We start from the raw sequence: 19,792 nt of genomic DNA on the forward strand, positions 1-19,792 counted from the left end.
GGTAGGTCTCACATTTCAGCCATTGGGTTGTGAGTTCGAAATCAACGTGGGGCAGTTGCCAGGTACTGACTGTAGGCCGGTAGTTTTTCTCCAGGTACTCCGACTTTCCTCCACCTCCAAAACCTGGCACATCCTTAAATGACCCTGGCTGTTAATAGGACGTTAAACCAAACCAAACTATCTTGATAGGATGATTGAAAGGATATAACTTACCCATCTGTTTACAGTCATGATATTCAGTGATAAGTGTTAAATAAAAAATATTTGATGTTATATAACTAGTAACTGATTGAGTATTTTTTGGTGAAACCACTGCAGATCAAGTATTTCAATTCATTTACACAATACTATCCCAGCAGGCATGCAACGTAAGATTTACGTCAGATTTACGTCAAATTCAGGTCAGGACGTCAATGACCAGTATTTGACGTAAATACGACGTAAATATACAGACGTCACATTGACGTCAGACACTTACGTCTAATTAACGTAATAATTTGACCAAAAAATGGCAAATATTGAAAATACAAATATTGTGTTCCAGTCATGATTTAAGGGAAATGAAATGATATGAAAGCGAGTTATAATTAATTTGTGAGACGATGGACCATGTGATATCTTCTTGTAGTGAAAAAAAAATCCTCCTGCAGTGGACATGCATTCACAGATTTTTTTTAATCAGAACCGATATTGGTATTATTGAATATTCAGAAAGATTAAATTGACCAACAGCAGCATTCATTTATCTGACCTAGACTAAATTGCCATATTCGATTGGAAGTATTTTCCAATTCGTCTGAATTATACTTGTTGTTACCTCCCTTGAATCGTACACTGTTAGAGGGCGCTTAAATGATACAAAATATTTAAACCTCTAAGTGGTTCATATGTTTTATCCACATAAATGATGTTATTTTAACTATATTTTCCTGTTCTTATCGCATTGGTCCAAAAAATGTAACAAATATTGCCTTCATTAAAAAAATAAATAAATAAATAAAAAAATGTTGTCGTTTCCTACTTCCGGCCGCGGCTATTTGAAAAGAAGCGAAGGCTGCAGAAGCATGTCACCATTTCAAGTAGACTTCTGTCTGTGTAGAGTACAAGATACCTGTAAGGTGAGTTTTGTTACTTTGTTTTGATTACCGATTATATCGCGTACGTATTCTGTGTTCATATTACAGTTCGATTCGGACTTGTGCATGTACGGTACTGACAGACTGAACACAAAGGCAATGGTTGAATGGTCACGATTCAAAATATAGCTAGTACACCTACAGTAGATCTGGAACGTAACCATCTGATTATTTAACCCATCACTTCACTTTCGCGTCTATTTGATATTTCAGTTCATTATTTATTTTCCAACTGACATGGGTGTACAGTGATACACACATAATCTAATTTATCTAATATAATCTATTAGACTATATTACGTATACGTTATATGTTTATACGAGATGAACATAACCTATATATAGCTGATAAGTTGTCTTGTTTACAGTAGACAATAGTTCATTACGGAGGTGAGTTACTCATCCATCTGTGATTCTATGATTTCTGACAATATCTTTTCTTATTAGTTATATATACATGTGTACATTTAAAAGAGTGCATGATTAATTAAATCAGAGACCTATATACTAGGGACTCGCAACAACCGCTTTTCTCGCATAGTCACGACCTCACCTATTGTTTTCATAACCGGAGGTATATTTAGCACGAGATCTAGCGAGACCAAGCGCTGCGGCTGCGCAATAGGTGGATATCGGAGTTGTTTATATTAGTGACATGTGCCGTGCCAAGAGATGGCGACGACTGTCTGTGCACATGTGTCACCGCGTTTGGCCGAGATAACTTCACACTGGCGATAGTTATACCTATGCACTGTAATGAAAAAAGCACCATTTTTCTGTTAAAGATTCATATAGAAACACATGGAAAATGTCGTCCGATTTTCTGCCATTAGACGATGATCTATTTAGATGTTATAGAGAAATATACTGACGACGATTCTTATATTTTCGATAGTGATACTGACTTCAGTCAGTGCTTCCCTAATTATACCGGACTCTTACAAGGGGAAATATAATCACCTGTGTTATTTTCTTTGTATCTAAATACACTTTATTAATGACAACTGTCCAAGTATTGAATTACAGATGCTTAATCTTTTCTTGCTAATGTATACATACCGACGACATGGCTTTATTTGTTAACTGCCCAGAAGATTTACAAATTATGTTTGGATATATTTGTTAACTGCCCAGAAGATTTACAAATTATGTTGGATTCTGTATATGCATATACCATAAAATGGAATCTGGAGGTCAATGTTGATATAACTAAAATCATGGTGTTTAGAAATCGTGGACAAATAAAAAATAATGAGCCATGGAAATATAATAATGAATAATAATGACAATATAGAAATTGTTGACAGTTTTAAATTATTCGGTATGCTGTTCAACTACAATGGGAAGTTTTACAAAACACAAAAACATTTTGCAGAACAAGGCAGAAAAGCTTTATTTTCTCTGACAACTTCTCTTAGAAATCATTGCTTGAATGTAGAAACTTATTGTTTTATTTTTGATTCGTATGTAAATAGTATTTTACGTTATGCATCGGAAATATGGGGATTTCACAAAGCACCAGATGTCGAAAGCTTACATTAGAAATTTTGTAAAAAAAATACTTAACTTAATAAGGTGCCTAAATCAACTTGCAATGACTGTTTACTGTGAATTGGGTAGATTACCATTAACTATTATGAGAAAATTAAGAGTGTTCAAATATTGGTGAAACAGTCGGATAATCTGGTATTGAAAACATGTCTTGATGAAATGGTAAATGAGAATGACGTGTGGATATGTGACATTAAGAATGAATTGGCCGCTTTAGGTATTGAGTACATGTTTTATTCTAATTCACCAGTAGACTATGTTTTTAAAAGCATTGAGCAGAGATTGACCGATGTTACAAAACAAAACATGTTAACAGATATCTAGTTCTTCGAAAGGTAGATTATATATCAATATCTGATAGATAGCCACTGTGTACAGTTTTAAACCTATAGAAACTAAATATAAATGTATGTGGAGCATCCTCACACAAATTAAATATAGAAATAGGTAGACATAATAATATTACCCAAAGAAATAGAACCTGTAACAATTGTGATTTGGGTGACATCGAGGGCGAGTTTCATTTTTTTAGCTCACCTGGACCGAAGGTCTGGTGAGCTTATGCCATGGCGCAGCGTCCGTCGTCCGTCCGTCCGTCGTCCGTCGTCCGTCCGTCCGTCCGTCCGTCCGTCAACATTTGCTTCAAATCGCTACTAGTCATAAAGTTCTTATTGGATTTTGACCAAATTTGGCCAGAAACATCCTTGGCAGAATGGGAACAGATTTTGCATAAATGGTGGCTCTGACCCCCGAGGGGCCAAAGGGGCGGGGCCCAATAGGGGAAATAGAGGTAATTCCTTTAAATCGCTACTTGTCATAAAGTTATGAATGGATTTCAACCCAATTTGGTCAGAAACATCCTTGGGGGAAGGGGAAAAGATTTTGCATAAATGGTGATTCTGACCCCTGAGGGGCCAAAGGGGCGGGGCCAAATATGGGAAATAGAGGTAATTCCTCTAAATCTCTACTTGTCATAAAGTTATGAATGGATTTGAACCCAATTTGGTCAGAAACATCCTTGGGGGAAGGGGAAGAGATTTTGCATAAATGGTGGCTCTGACCCTCGAGGGGCCAAAGGGGCGGGGCCCAATAGGGGAAATAGAGGTAATTCCTTTAAATCGCTACTAGTCATAAAGTTATGAATGGATTTGAACCCAATTTGGTCAGAAACCTCCTTGGGGGAAGGGGAAAAGATTTTGCATAAATGGTGGCTCTGACTCCCGAGGGGCCAAAGGGGCGGGGCCCAATAGGGAAATAGAGGTAATTCCTTTAAATCGCTACTTGTCATAAAGTTATGAATGGATTTCAACCCAATTTGGTCAGAAACATCCTTGGGGGAAGGGGAAAAGATTTTGCATAAATGGTGATTCTGACCCCCGAGGGGCCAAAGGGGCGGGGCCAAATATGGGAAATAGAGGTAATTCCTCTAAATCTCTACTTGTCATAAAGTTATGAATGGATTTGAACCCAATTTGGTCAGAAACCTCCTTGGGGGAAGGGGAAAAGATTTTGCATAAATGGTGGCTCTGACCCCCGAGGGGCCAAAGGGGCGGGGCCCAATAGGGGAAATTAAGATATTTCCTTTAAATCGCTACTTGTCATAAAGTTATGAATGGATTTCAACCCAATTTGGTCAGAAACATCCTTGGGGGAAGGGGAAGAGATTTTGCATAAATGGTGGCTCTGACCCCCGAGGGGCCAAAGGGGCGGGGCCCAATAGGGGTAATAAAGGTAATTCCTTTAAATCACTACTAGTCATAAAGTTATGAATGGATTTCAACCCAATTTGGTCAGAAACATCCTTGGGGGAAGGGGAACAGATTTTGCATAAATGGTGATTCTGACCCCCGAGGGGCCAAAGGGGCGGGGCCAAATATGGGAAATAGAGGTAATTCCTCTAAATCTCTACTTGTCATAAAGTTATGAATGGATTTGAACCCAATTTGGTCAGAAACCTCCTTGGGGGAAGGGGAAAAGATTTTGCATAAATGGTGGCTCTGACCCCCGAGGGGCCAAAGGGGCGGGGCCCAATAGGGGAAATTAAGATAATTCCTTTAAATCGCTACTTGTCATAAAGTTATGAATGGATTTCAACCCAATTTGGTCAGAAACATCCTTGGGGGAAGGGGAAGAGATTTTGCATAAATGGTGGCTCTGACCCCCGAGGGGCCAAAGGGGCGGGGCCCAATAGGGGTAATAAAGGTAATTCCTTTAAATCACTACTAGTCATAAAGTTATGAATGGATTTCAACCCAATTTGGTCAGAAACATCCTTGGGGGAAGGGGAACAGATTTTGCATAAATGGTGATTCTGACCCCTGAGGGGCCAAAGGGGCGGGGCCAGATATGGGAAATAGAGGTAATTCCTTTAAATCTCTACTAGTCATAAAGTTATGAATGGATTTCAACCCAAGTTGGTCAGAGATATCTTATCAGACCTTAGAGAGTCTGGACTTCATTAATCTTTAAAGCAGTTGGGATTCCCACACTATAACCATATATAGCATTGTTAGAATTTTACAAATAAAACAACTTGAATATGAACATTATTTCAACATTTGGTCTAATCCAACCAGGTGAGCGATACAGGCCCCATGGGCCTCTTGTTTGATATGTCCATTATATACAGGTCTGAGGGTAAAATGTATAAAACAATATTACTACAAAAGACATTCTGTTTTTAAATTAATCCAACTATTATCTGTTAATAATGTTAGAGAGTTGTCAAATTTAGGTTACATGTAATATCTATATTTGGCTTGCAAAAGACCGAATTTATTAGTGTAGATAATTTTATATTGAACAGTTTTCATGTACATGTATGTAACACTCTCCTGTACACATCTGTAGTTGTTTAATGTTATATATCTTGTATACCTATAGGCCTTATAGAGCTCATCTGCACCCACCACTAGACCAGTGATTCGTTGATGTATTTCACCAGCAGTTTTACAGTATAAAAACCAGCATTAAAACTATGCCTTTTATATTTTTTTTAGAGATATTTCTTGTTTATTAGACAAATGCTATAAAAAAGTCTTTTCTTATAAAAGTCTTAAGTAAAATGAAAAAAAAAAAAAAACCACTGTCATGTTTGATGATTGATAATATTTTATTATTTAGTATTGAAAACTTTGATAGTACTTGGGTCATGTACCAATGGTAGATCTTTTCTTCTTTGGCATTCTGAAAAAAAAATCAAGTTTAATAAGTATTGATACATTATGGTATAGAATAGGCAGAGAAGCTTCTATAAGATTTAAATTTGAAACATTCAAATTTCAAATACCCTGCAGTAAATTCATATACCCCAAATGTTAATTAAACAGATTCGTAAATTCAAAATTAACCTAAAAACATATATATCTAAATATGAATGGACTCATTTAAGTTTAACTAGGGAATGAGGACACACCTGAGGGTTTTTTGTCTTCCAGACTGCACAGCATGCCTTTAGTGAACTCTAGTATTTTGGGGAGATGGACATGGCCAGCCTCAGGACAGGTGTTGACAATGAGACACACCTGTTGATTGATGTATATCTCAAAGGTAATAAAGGTGTGGCCAATGTCCTTATGGTCTGGATGGAGTGGGGGAGCCCAGGTGATCACCATGACAATATTTTATTCTGTAGACCCAGAAGTACAGGTACATACAGGTATATACTCTACATATATTCTGAATGGACCCCCTTTGAGTTTATTAGGAGATGCCCCATGACTAGGTGTAAATGTTTTTATCAAAGGTGAGGTGTGATCAATGCCCCCAAAGGTTGGGGGGGGGGGGGGGGGGGGGGGGGGGGGGGGGGTGGGGGTAGTATATATATCGGTGATAATGGGGAAAAAAATATATAACATTTTGATTTTATCAATTTCCCACACAATACAATAAAATATATACCACAGTATTTAATGTTTTGCTATGTGCAAAAGATATCATAGCTATTATATTCCAACACACTCATTCCTCGATCAATCCCTGCAATTCTGTATCAAATATCTGTTTTGAAACACTAAATAATTTACAAAAAGTATAATATTTAATTTAATTTACATTAGACTGATTTATGTTTTTTTTCAATTAGTTTCAATTAATGCATTTCTTTCAATAATGGCTTTATTATTCACGAGATCAATGTTAACAGAAGTCATGCTTATACTATATAAAATTCTACAGATTATAGCTATCAAATCACTAATCTAATCATAAATATGATATTAAAGTTGAATTGAATATAATTAATGGATAGTTTAAATTATATACACCTTCCAGTTAAAAATAAAATAGACGATAGTATACCAGCCATCGTTTTCTCTTGTTTTTTTTTACTAATTTTCACTGGGCAATAACTAAATATTCACAATGAATTACAAAACAAATTTGACTATCGAGCAAGAATTATTTGAAAACCATTTTGAAAATGGTCAATAAATAAAAAAGGAGTTAATCTGAAACCCTGTAGCACTGTCCTTAACACCAGCCATTCACAGTATAACCATAATTTGTTTTGTTTACTTATTTTCACTGGGCAATTACTAAATATTCACAATGAATTACACAACAAATTTGACTAAACGCGATAGAGTAACTATCGAGCAAGAATTATTTGAAAACCATTTTGAAATTGGTCAATAAATAAAAAAGGAGTTAAACTGAAACCATGTAGCACTGTCCTTAACACCAGAATAAGCGGCCCGACATAAGCTAACCAGCGCGGTAATCGCCGTGAAAAGAAGTTGAACGGTCACATGTGCAGTCTTCCGAACATAAAGTACGACGGAATACGTTTGAAACACCAGTTTACATAAAAAAAAATTGCACTTACGTTTGATTCCCGTGATTTGTTATCGGACAATAGTCTTCTATGAGCTGTCATAAAGCTGACCGTGTTTCAGGCGTACTTTCAATATGGCGTCTAAACATTAGGAGCAGCCATGCACTCTGGGATAAATCACCCGAACTTCCGCTCGGCGGTGACGTTTGGTAAGCCAATGAGCTTGTTGCGAATCCCTAGTATATAGGTCTTTGATTAAATTTACCATGCCTCCACTAGGAATCAAGCCCAGGACCTTTGACTTGCTAGTCTTACGCCCAACAGATCGAGCTAAAGAAAAGATCTCTCTAGCTAGCCGAGCGGTATATTGCGGCTAGTATTTACTAAGGTTACATACTCTCCCTCCAGAAAAGAATTTGTCCTCAAGTTTCCAGGGGTAACAGCAATGTTTATTTTTCCCGGGTCCCTATTTTTGTATACATGGGCGCCAATGTAACAGATCGCATGATTAATTAAATTTAAATTACTGCAGGGCTTTCTGGGGCCATATTTCAAAGCCAAATCCCCAAAATTTGCAGTTTACTCCTTTACAAATCTTTCCCAATTCACTGATTTTCTTTCCAAAATGAGAGAAAAAGGATCCTTCTCAAACCAGTGAGAAAAGACCCTGCACTGCCTCCGCTAGGGATCGGACCCGGGACCTCTGACTTACATTGTACTAGCTATTGAGCGAAAGGCTCAACCGAACAAGCTAAAGAGGATATCTCTAGCCGAGCGGTATATTGGGAAAGTGTTTATCAGGGTTACATACATTATCGTGTGCATTTCTGTATTGTATTTTTATCGTAATTTAGATATGGGATTATTGGAATTGTGATCATGACACCCCTCATAAATCTGTCAACTGTAGAAAATAATAAGATTTCACCTACAGTTAGCACACAAATCCCTGTAGAATTTGTAATTTTCCAATTTAATGACTGATAATCATTGCACGTAATGTCTGTCCAAAATTCTCTCACAAAATACCGATATTGATTGTATAATTTAGATCTATGAACATAAGTTTGAAAAATAAGTGACGTATGAACGTAAGTTTGAAAAATAAGTAACGAAAAGGATACTTAATTTAAGTTTGTATTTCTGTTGTTGTAGGTACTGCATACTAATGTTGTACATAAAACATTGGGAGAAAAGTAAGCAACGAAAATGATAGAAACGAAGATGAAAATACACAACACACCAGTTGGTTTTCAGCTGAGTCGGAATATAATGAAACAGAAAGTGAGATATGAGGAAAGTGACTCTGAAGATTCTAGTTTTAAACGGAAGTAAACAGGTGGGTCATTGTGAGACAACATCTGTGATCTGATTTGAAATCAGTAAAATATCAACAAAATGCCAGTTTACAGAAAAATAATGTTCTGAATTCAATTGTGATAATTTTTTAATCATTAATTATATAATCATTTGAATTTGAAGGTGAAGAACTCTATTCTCTTTGTCTGAAAAACAAATGTTTAATTTAATATGCAATATACATAAATATTTCATTTTCAATGCAGAAACTGAGGATAGGACTGAAAAGGAGTATCTCCTGTTCGGAAACCTTCAGTGGCAGTAGAAGTGAAATTTAAGCCTCTAGATCTTCTACTAGCAATGGTATGTACGACTCGCTTCTGAATGTTTCTTATATATATACTGAACCATTTAAACTAGCATTAGATTCTATTGATTCTGCTTTTATCTTTTTCAATTCATTTTACAAAATTATCTTGTTTATCATGTCTTTTATATGGAATTATATTGCTTATATTCTTTTTTTTTTATTTCAGAAGGAAGATCTGTTTACTGTCCAGCACCACAACCAAAATTTCACCAACAGAAAGCCAAATCAAGGTCTAGAGAAAGATTAAGATCTCTTGATTGGTCAAAGTCTATGGAGAGATCAGTCTAGACAAAGGTCAGGATCAAGGTCATGGTTTTGTCAAGACGAGACGGGTACTGATCAAGAGAAGAATTCTTTTCCCACTAAGGAGGCTACCATTACCCACTGGCTGGAGTATAAGAATAGAGGCTACCAAAAAGATCAAGAGGGTCACAGTTTTAGTGTTTAGTGATGGCTATTTTTAGCAACACTAAACTTTTAATGGACACAATTTCTAAAAAAACAAACTAAGAGTTGATTGTTGCAATTTGGCATGGTGAAATGTGTATGGGTGAAGTGAGCACTGATAAAATATAGAGATCAGAAGTTTATTCATTTTATATAGATATTGATGATTGATTCAGCTGTTGTTATAGATCAAACTTTGTATCTTATTTTAAGCCAATGAACCAGTAATATTGTGGGTACAATATCTTAAAAACTAGAAAGATTTAATTGTTATTTGGTATGGTGAATTATGATACAATTTGATGATCAGAAGTAAAATCTCTTGGAAGATATCGATAAATGAATCCACTATGATATCACAATATAACTTAGTTTCTTGGGAGTTCAGTTGCAATGTTATCATCTACTAGGCTACTTGAGACGGTCTGATTCCCAGTTTGGTGATAAATATAGAGTTCATGTGTATTAATTACTGTTGATCTTAGATTATAGCACATGTACCTTTAAAGCATGTGTAATTGTTTATAAACCTCAATTCTAATAAAAATGTGTTTGTATGTATAATTGTATGATAAAAAGTGTGATTGACAAATAAATGAATGATTGATTTGAATATTGTAACTCTACCTTTAAGAAAAGTGTATACATTGTGTTTGACAAATGAATGATTGATTTGAATATTGTAACTCTACCTTTAAGAAAAGTGTATACATTGTGTTTGAATGATCATATTGTATGAAGCGTAAAATAAACTATTTATTGAATTTTTTATTTAATTGATTTGACTAAATGAATGTACATTCAATTTGTTATAGTGCAGTAGAATATAATACATTTGAGTGATGTGTCACATGGGGTTAAAATTTATCCTTTATCTGTGATGCTAGTTGAACAAGTTGCCAGAGTCCAGGGCAAGTAGAAATTACATAGGGTTAGCGGAAACAGGTATTTTTATAATGTGTTTGAATTTGATAATGTTTATAAAATTAAGAAACATGTTTCTACATGAGTTTACCATTCTGTCCTATGCTGATAGATGATTTATTGTTAACAATTCTCATTATAAGTTCATATCCATTACTAATTTGTGAGAATGCAGATATTTTGAAAGAATGTTTCTTTTTAAAATCTTTCATGTGTAAAAATGTTATGTGTGATATTTGAATTAAATTTAATGAAACCTGTGCTTTCTTTTTTCATCATTTGCAATCCAACAGCAATGACTAGATCCTGACGTGAATCTGACGTCAATTTCTGACCTAAGTCTGACGTAAATCTGACGTCAGAAAATAACGTCAATGTGATTTTCACTTTTGACCATTATTTGACGTAATCCTGACGTCCATTTTTGACGTAAATCTGACGTAAAAATGACGTCAAATGCCTGCTGGGATGTGTAATGTAATGATAATCTAATAATACATGTTTATTTTTGATAGATTGAATGCAGAACAGAGCTTGTGATATATATTCTGGAACGACCTCACCAAGGACTAGCTTGGAAAATTCCAGCTCATGGACGTAAAAAAGTTCCTAAAACAGAACATTGATTCTACCACAGTTACAGTAACAGGCCGAGGACGCCTCCGCTCCCCAAAGACGGGTTCACCAAGGAACAACCTCAACAAAACTTGGACACAGCAAACTTCCTAAAACAGACCAACATTCTACCACAGCTGCTGTCTGTCACAGGTCATGGCTGAGGTCGTCTGCCCAAAGACTGGGTTCACTTAATTAGGGACAATGCCAACAATACTTGGATAACACCCCCTCAGGTATACGTAGTACGAAGATAAGAACATTGTGATTTAGAACTGGTCCTAATTATGGCCTCCACAGCAAACAGAGGTTTACTGGTGTCACTCTGTCATACACAAAATCTAGACTACTAACTATTTAGCATTGTTCAGGTTCAACCAAAATCTGTATACAAATTATGACTGTCTTAATTGCCACATATGCATTATTTTAATGAGCAATTTTACTGTACACTGCTGCCTTATCAATGTATTTTTGATGCTTGATTATAAGTTTGAATTACATTCTTTATTGCTCAAAACCAAATCAAAACAATATCCAACTTGTCACACACTATCTTGTCATTATTGGATGATCAAAGGGAGATAACTCACTTATCTGTTTCATATTTTAAAGGTGGGTTATAAACATAATATTCAGTGAATTAGTGTTAATTGATAATTGTTTAATGTTATACAGCAAACTCAAAATAACTGATTGGTTATCTCATAATCTATATTGACTGAATCCTGTTTTTTTTACTCAGTTTTCTACCATAATTGTATGCATGGAAACTAAATGCAGGAATTCTATTTTTGAATTTGTTTGAGAATTTGGAATGGACACACACAATCTGGTAGTTGGAAGTTATCTCTGGTTACAAAGACAATCTGGTAACGACAAATAGTGATAAAAATGTACCATTGTAGAATGTCATGCTCTCAAAGCAGGAACAATGTGTTGGGTAATGTAGAATCAATTGTTATAGTATTTACCAACAGGACAACACTTCTGATTCAGTAGACACCAGAGATAGTAGATTGTTGTGTGTCGAGGAAAGTAATCTTGTTCTTACAAGCAATCAGTATTATCATGTATACTGCATAGTGGAGATTTACGTGAGGGGGAAATTGATGCCAATTACACAGAGTCCTATTGATCGCGAAAATTTCCCCCACACATATTATCAGGATATCAATTGGCGTAATCTCGAAATACACATGGGCCCGGGTGGATTGGTCGCGAAAATTAACCCCACACATATAGTTTGCATATCGAAATCGTGAAATGAACCCCCTGCGAAAATAACCACGTTTACGGTACCACATTGACCTGTTAGGGAGGAGTCATGAAACAGTTGTAAAACTTCTGGTATTAATGAATTACAAGTCAATAATGAGATAAAGTCCTTGTTTATTTCACCCTAGCCACGCGCGAATGAAAAAGAATGCCCTGAACATGGACATAGTCAGTCTGTTGATGGAGAATAAGCTGTAACTTAATTGCCTTAAGATTTCGACCACTTCCTCCAAATGACCTACATATACATCATTAAATTCCTCGTTATCCCAGTGTTTGTCCATCACTACTGTCATAGAGACAATAATAATGTATTGAATTGTTGGATAGATTAGAAATCATATTACATATAGTCAATGGATGTACACATACATAGGATCTTTGTCCATCTAAAGCAATTTGATTTATATTTTCCAGATCCATTGCTTGTGGGGTTCATATGTGGAAAGCTAGATCCTGATGACAGTATTAGAAGTGTGGCGTATTACATCTTAAACATAACTGGTGTTCCTGGAATGGATACATGTATGTTTTCCACTCTTTAGTTTACAAATTTACCAGGTAATATCAGACCTATAGTTGACTTGAACATTTCATTGCTTGGTAGTTAATGTTCATTTTCATTCTTATAGTATAATTGAAGTTCCTTTTAAATCATACAGGCTGAAAATACCATTTTACCAGTGCTACATTTAAGTTACAAATGTTTGATGCTTTCATTGAATCATAATATAAATATATTTTAATGGAAGGCTGATCTTTGTTTATATGCACATGAAGTTTCAGGGTATCCAGGTGTCTACCATCCAGGGTTAATTGACCGAGTTATAGACTCCCATAACCAGTTGTGTCTTCTAAGCCAGGCCTGGACTAGTGGAGGATATCAAAAATTGGTGTAATGCCCGATTCCTGGCAGAAAATCTGGTCAATCAAGGGTTGAGCTTCTCAGTGTCTCCATCTGTTCCAGTAGAACCTCAATTAGACCGCATAGCAATAGACATTCTGGGACATTTACAGACGACAGAATATGGAATTACTGGAAGGGGATTATTTATCTAAATGTGTAGAAGTTGTACATCTAAAACATGACCACAATACACAAGTAGTAGCTTACGAGCTTATAACAGAACTTATTTGTAGATTTGGTATTGTATCAGTTTATAGATAGAATAAGGTTATGAGTTCGAATCTGACCCGTTTAAAGCCATTTTTTATATTTGGCAGATTGATATTAAAGAGAGACTACAGTATGGATGTACTTGACATAATGGTTCCGCCCCAGGAGAGGGAGAAGCTGATAATGATGTTTGTCCAGCCTCGACAGAGAATATGTCGACCTGTCCAGTGGTAACTTGTTGGGACCAGATATACTATAATTATTCACAGATCAAGCTCCATTGGAACAAGTCACTTCTACTTCAGAGGCATAAATTAATAGTAGAGGACGCTAAATCGTTCAGAGCAGCTACACAATTGTTGATGCGGGGAAAAAGTGGCGGTCTATCCTAAAGGTTTCATCTGAAATGGCAGTTTGTGGAGAAGAGGCCACAGCTCGGCACCAGGTAGAATCATGCCAGTCTGTCACTAGTGATGTCATCTCACGGACTGTCACTGTGGCCCAGTCTGTCACTAGTGATGGCATCTCACAGAATGTCACTGTGGCCTAGGACCAGGTGATGTCACCAGTGATGTCTTCCCACAGAATGTCACTGTGGCCTAGGACCAGGAGATGTCACTAGTGATGTCATCTCACAGAATGTCACTGTGGCCTAGGACCAGGAGATGTCACTAGTGATGTCATCTCACGGACTGTCACTGTGGCCTAGGACCAGGTGATGTCACTAGTGATGTCATCTCACAGAATGTCACTGTGGCCTAGGACCAGGAGATGTCACTAGTGATGTCATCTCACAGAATGTCACTGTGGCCTAGGACCAGGAGATGTCACTAGTGATGTCATCTCACAGAATGTCACTGTGGCCTAGGACCAGGAGATGATACATCTTTATCATGGCCAAGCCATCATACAAGATCAAATTCATTTGCTCTGAGGTAGAGCCGTGTTGCAGAATTGCTATGAACCTATTATACACAAACTATAGTCAATTCTATACAGAGTAGAGAGATTGATATTGGAAAACCTGTGATAGGGTTCTGAGGGATGGTGTACGTGTCATGTTAAAATAACAGAGAAGTATACGTATTCTGTTGTATTTAAATTCATTTTGTTAAGTGCATTACATGTGAAATGTATTCCATGTTTTTACTGTAAGATGTGAATTTATAATGCTGGTAGTTCACCGGAATGTGACAAGCCAGTGACCTATGAACTTACAACTTTTCAGGGTGTGCCATAGGTTCTAATCCTGTTCTGTAAATCAGGTCATGTCCCCACCCCGGATTCGAAAAGAATTTACAAATTACAATATTAAAAGTATATCCATTCAGGTTGGCATTGAATGTCTTCTGGAAATTTTCTGTTTGCACTTAAAAATTGATTCTAACAATTTAAAAAAAGAAGAAAATATTTGTAGATTTTAAAAGTAAAATTTTATATCAGATACAAGCATGTACACATCAACCTAATATGGAAATGTAAGATTCTAAGGGAGACAACTAAGGAATTTAAAAAAACAAATTGTCTCACTTGTATCACAACACACCTGAACAAGTTAAGTGATGACTAGTTGTTCAACAGTATCGTTCCAATCATTGACTGAAGTTAATCCTTATAATGTTCTGTGTTTTCACTTCTATTGGGTACTTTGTACACTGTAGATGGTATAGATGACTAATATATACATGCATGTTATTATACTGTAAAAATGATATAATACCAGTTGTATATGTGTGTATAGTATAATTATACACTGTAGATACAGTTGTATATGTGTGTATAGTATAATTATACACTGTAGATGGTATAGATGATTAATATATACATGTATGTTATTATATTGTAAAAATGATATAATACCAGTTGTATATGTGTGTATAGTATAATTATACACTGTAGTTAACCTTGGCTATTTGTTAATACTTGTTACTTGTTGCTTTTATAAACTGACAAAATATTGCTGGCCAGCTTGTGGCAGTATATGTTACCTAAGTTTTACCCTACAATGCCAAAATTGATCAAAATTTGTACGATGTATTAATGTTGTTTGACTGAGGTGGGTACATTTTGTAGGTAGTGTTGTTTGACTGTGGTGGGTACATTTTGTAGGTAGTGTTGTTTGACTGTGGTGGGTACATTCTGTAGGTAGTGTTGTTTGACTGAGGTGGGTACATTTTGTAGGTAGTGTTGTTTGACTGAGGTGGGTACATTCTGTAGGTATTGTTGTTTGACTGAGGTGGGTACATTTTGTAGGTAGTGTTGTTTGACTGAGGTGGGTACATTTTGTAGGTAGTGTTGTTTGACTGAGGTGGGTACATTTTGTAGGTAGTGTTGTTTGACTGAGGTTGGTACATTTTGTAGGTAGTGTTGTTTGACTGAGGTGAGGTACATTTTGTAGGTAGTGTTGTTTGACTGAGGTGAGTACATTTTGTAGGTAGTGTTGTTTGACTGAGGTGGGTACATTTTGTAGGTAGTGTTGTTTGACTGAGGTGGGTACATTTTGTAGGTAGTGTTGTTTGACTGAGGTGGGTACATTTTGTAGGTAGTGTTGTTTGACTGAGGTGGGTACATTTTGTAGGTAGTGTTGTTTGACTGAGGTGGGTACATTTTGTAGGTAGTGTTGTTTGACTGAGGTGGGTACATTTTGTAGGTAGTGTTGTTTGACTGTGGTGGGTACATTTTGTAGGTAGTGTTGTTTGACTGAGGTGGGTACATTTTGTAGGTAGTGTTGTTTGACTGAGGTGGGTACATTTTGTAGGTAGTGTTGTTTGACTGAGGTGGGTACATTCTGTAGGTAGTGTTGTTTGACTGAGGTGGGTACATTTTGTAGGTAGTGTTGTTTGACTGAGGTGGGTACATTTTGTAGGTAGTGTTGTTTGACTGAGGTGGGTACATTTTGTAGGTAGTGTTGTTTGACTGAGGTGGGTACATTCTATAGGTAGTGTTGTGTACTGTATTATAACAGCTGGTTGTTTCAGAGCGATGAATGCCTGATGAATCAGGACATTTATGAAATGTAAAAAAAACGATGTTCAAACTTTAAGACCACAATTTTAATCTCATTTCATTGTTTTGTTTCCATAATCAAACATTTTAGATAGAGAGTACCAAATGAGTTGGTATACGTAGATCACTGGCGATCTGAGATCAATGCTATGACATACTCTGACATATGCTGACATAATCTGTCATACTGTGACATACTAGTAGCTCTGCCTGACATACTCTGGCATACACTGCCATACCCTGCCATACTCTGACATACCCTGACATACTCTGCCATACACTGCCATACTTTGCCATACTCTGACATACTTTGCCATACACTGCCATAATCTCCCATACACTGCCATACTCTGCCATACTCTGACATGCTCTAAACATACTCTGAAATACCCTGCCACACTCTTACATACTCACACATACTCTACCAACTATCACTGTTACCCCTGGACAAATCCCTTCCTGGATCATCAGAAACCCAGGACATTAAGCTGTTGTGTATGACTCGAACAGCATTAGCAGAGTCTCGGGGCTTTCCAATGATGTTCTGGATGTTAGGAATGTAGGCATCTCAGTTACAGAAATGTTCTCTTTAGCAATAGACTTATGTGATCATCACAACATCCTATTTACAGAAATGTTCTTTTTAGCAATAGACCAGATGTCTCATCATCACAAAATCCAAGATACGCCTGTACACCTGTCCATCTGGCTGTCTAATTTGTTGGCCTCGACATCTGTCTAACTTGTCGAATAGACACCTGTCTAACTGGTCAGCCTCGATGTCCATCTAGCTTGTCGGCTTGGACACATTTCCATTAGGTTGACTTCGACACCTGTCTTACAGGTTCAACTTAACATCTGTCTGTCGGGATGGCCTTCACACCTGTCTTACTGGTTCACCTTGACACCTGTCTTACAGGTTCACCTTGACACCTGTCTGTCGGGATGGCCTTCACACCTGTCTTACAGGTTCACCTTGACACCTGTCTGTCGGGATGGCCTTCACACCTGTCTTACAGGTTCACCTTGACACCTGTCTGCCAGGACAGCCTTGACACCTGTCTTACAGGTTCACCTCGAAACCTGTCTAACTAGTTCACCTCGACACCTGTCTTACAGGTTCACCTTGACACCTGTCTTACTGGTTCACCTCGACACCTGTCTTACTGGTTCACCTTGACACCTGTCTTACTGGTTACCTCAATACCTTCGATTTGGTTGACCTCAATACCTGTCGATTTGGTCGGTATAAAAACATTGCTTGTTCTCCTTGACACCTGTTTGTTGAGACGGCCTGGACACCTGTCTTACTGATTCACCTCGACACAAGTCTTACTGGTTCACCTTGACATCTGTCTAACTGGTTCACCTCGACATCTGTCTGTCGGGACGGCCTTGACACCTGTCTTACTGGTTCACCTCAACACCTGTCTTACTGGTTCACCTAAACACCTGTCTTAACTGGTTCACCTCAGCGTCTGTCTTACTGGTTCACCTCGACGTCTATCTTACAGGTTCACCTTGACACCTGTCTGTCTGGTTCACCTCAACACCTGACTTACTGGTTCACCTCGACACCTGACTTACTTGTTCACCTCAACACCTGACTTGTTCACCTCGACGTCTGTCTTACTGGTTCACCTCGACACCTGTCTTACTGGTTCACCTCGACATCTGTCTTACTGGTTCACCTTGACACCTGTCTTAGCTGGTTCACCTCGACATCTGTCTGTCGGGACGGCCTTGACACCTGTCTTACTGGTTCACCTCGACGTCTGTCTAACTGGTTCACCTCGACACCTGTCTGTCGGGACGGCCTTGACACCTGTCTTACTGGTTCACCTCGACGTCTGTCTAACTGGTTCACCTCGACACCTGACTTACTGGTTCACCTCGACACCTGTCTTACTGGTTCACCTCGACACCTATCTTACTGGTTTACCTCAATACCTGTCGATTTGGTTGACGTCTGTAGATCTGGTCGTTATAAAAACATTGCTGATCTTTACGAGAGGTGTTTTAAAAGATTTTAATGATTTTTATACTGTTCCACTTTTAGTTCATCTCCTTGAAGTAGAGCCAATATCTGTACCCCGATTGTTTGGTTTTGCTTCTACACAAAATAATCTCATTGTCATTCAAATTGTTTTAGTTTTTTGCTAAGCCTTTTCATCCTGTTTAATCACAATATAATTGATGTTTGAATAGCATCACGTTGAATTGAGACAAACGAAATTATCAATTGTATAATCATTTGAACTTGATACACAGGTAGCTCAATGAAGAGTTCTCAGACTGAGGGATCCAGGTTCGAATCCTGGCCTGTGTAGTTAACATGTGCAATTGAGATTTCTTTGAAATAGAATAAAGTATTAAAGTTATAAATATGGTATAACCTTGGAATTTACCCTGAAACACTTTTAGTCCCCATTTGGTGGCCGGGTTAGAATATATATTGTACATGTATGTTTATGTAATAGGAAAGGAAACATGCACGGCCAAACCGAGGTTTGAACCCGGGACCTCCGAACACTAGCCAGATGCTGGTGATCAACCCAGTCCAGTCCCACTACATTCCTCCCTCCTTCAACCAAGTCTTTGACCCTATTCCACCTCCGTGGGTATTTAGTTGAGTGCCAAATGTAACACGAGAGGAGATATATACGGCCAGACCAGGGTTCGCACCACAGACCTTTGAACACTAGCCGAATTATGCTCTCAAATTGCGCTACCTGGTCACCGACCATCCACCTGGACCAGTTCCGCTACATTTATATAGGTATGTTAATGACCTATATCAACAGATTTTAACCTGTTTTCTGACATTTGAAGTAAAACCACATCTCGCAAGGGACTTGCCTCAAAAATTGTAGAAAACATGTTTCTGTGTAGTTAATTATAGAACATCGAGTCACGTGCCTCAACTTCATGCATGTGATTGATTTTATTGTAAAATTGCATTATACATTGTAAGTTAAAAGTTGTTCACGTGATTGTCGTGATTAATTATATTGTAAAATTGTATTATAAAGTTGTTCACGTGATTGTCGTGATTAATTATATTGTAAAATTGTATTATAAAGTTGTTCACGTGATTGTCGTGATTAATTATATTGTAAAATTGTATTATAAAGTTGTTCACGTGATTGTCGTATTGTGTAATGAATTCGTATCTATAATTGGATGTCGGAACACACATGTAGATAATGTGTCTTTTACACGTGTTTCCATTGACCTTGTCAGTGTTTGGAAACATTCGTTACATGTACTTAAGG

The 19,792-nt window shown here is 37.2% G+C and overlaps 1 long non-coding RNA gene across 4 annotated transcripts in view; it reads left to right on the top strand.

Moving 5' to 3' along the window:
- The window catches only part of LOC117320390, a 58,014-nt gene extending 43,496 nt beyond the window's left edge, over nt 1-14,518 (top strand). The window contains exons 1-6 of one of the 4 annotated variants that reach the window (XR_004531031.1): nt 991-1,118; nt 8,617-8,800; nt 9,027-9,123; nt 9,297-11,352; nt 12,812-12,919; nt 13,175-14,518. This is a non-coding gene — a long non-coding RNA (uncharacterized LOC117320390). Of the gene's footprint in view, nt 1-990; nt 1,119-8,616; nt 8,801-9,026; nt 9,124-9,296; nt 11,353-12,811; nt 12,920-13,174 lie in introns of those variants that run through there. The other 3 variants (XR_004531030.1, XR_004531033.1, XR_004531032.1) reach the window with 3 other exon arrangements.
- The last annotated feature ends 5,274 nt before the right edge of the window (nt 14,519-19,792 follow it).

The sequence above is a fragment of the Pecten maximus genome, unplaced genomic scaffold, assembly GCF_902652985.1.
Source record: "Pecten maximus unplaced genomic scaffold, xPecMax1.1, whole genome shotgun sequence".
Taxonomy (NCBI): Eukaryota; Metazoa; Mollusca; class Bivalvia; order Pectinida; family Pectinidae; genus Pecten; species Pecten maximus.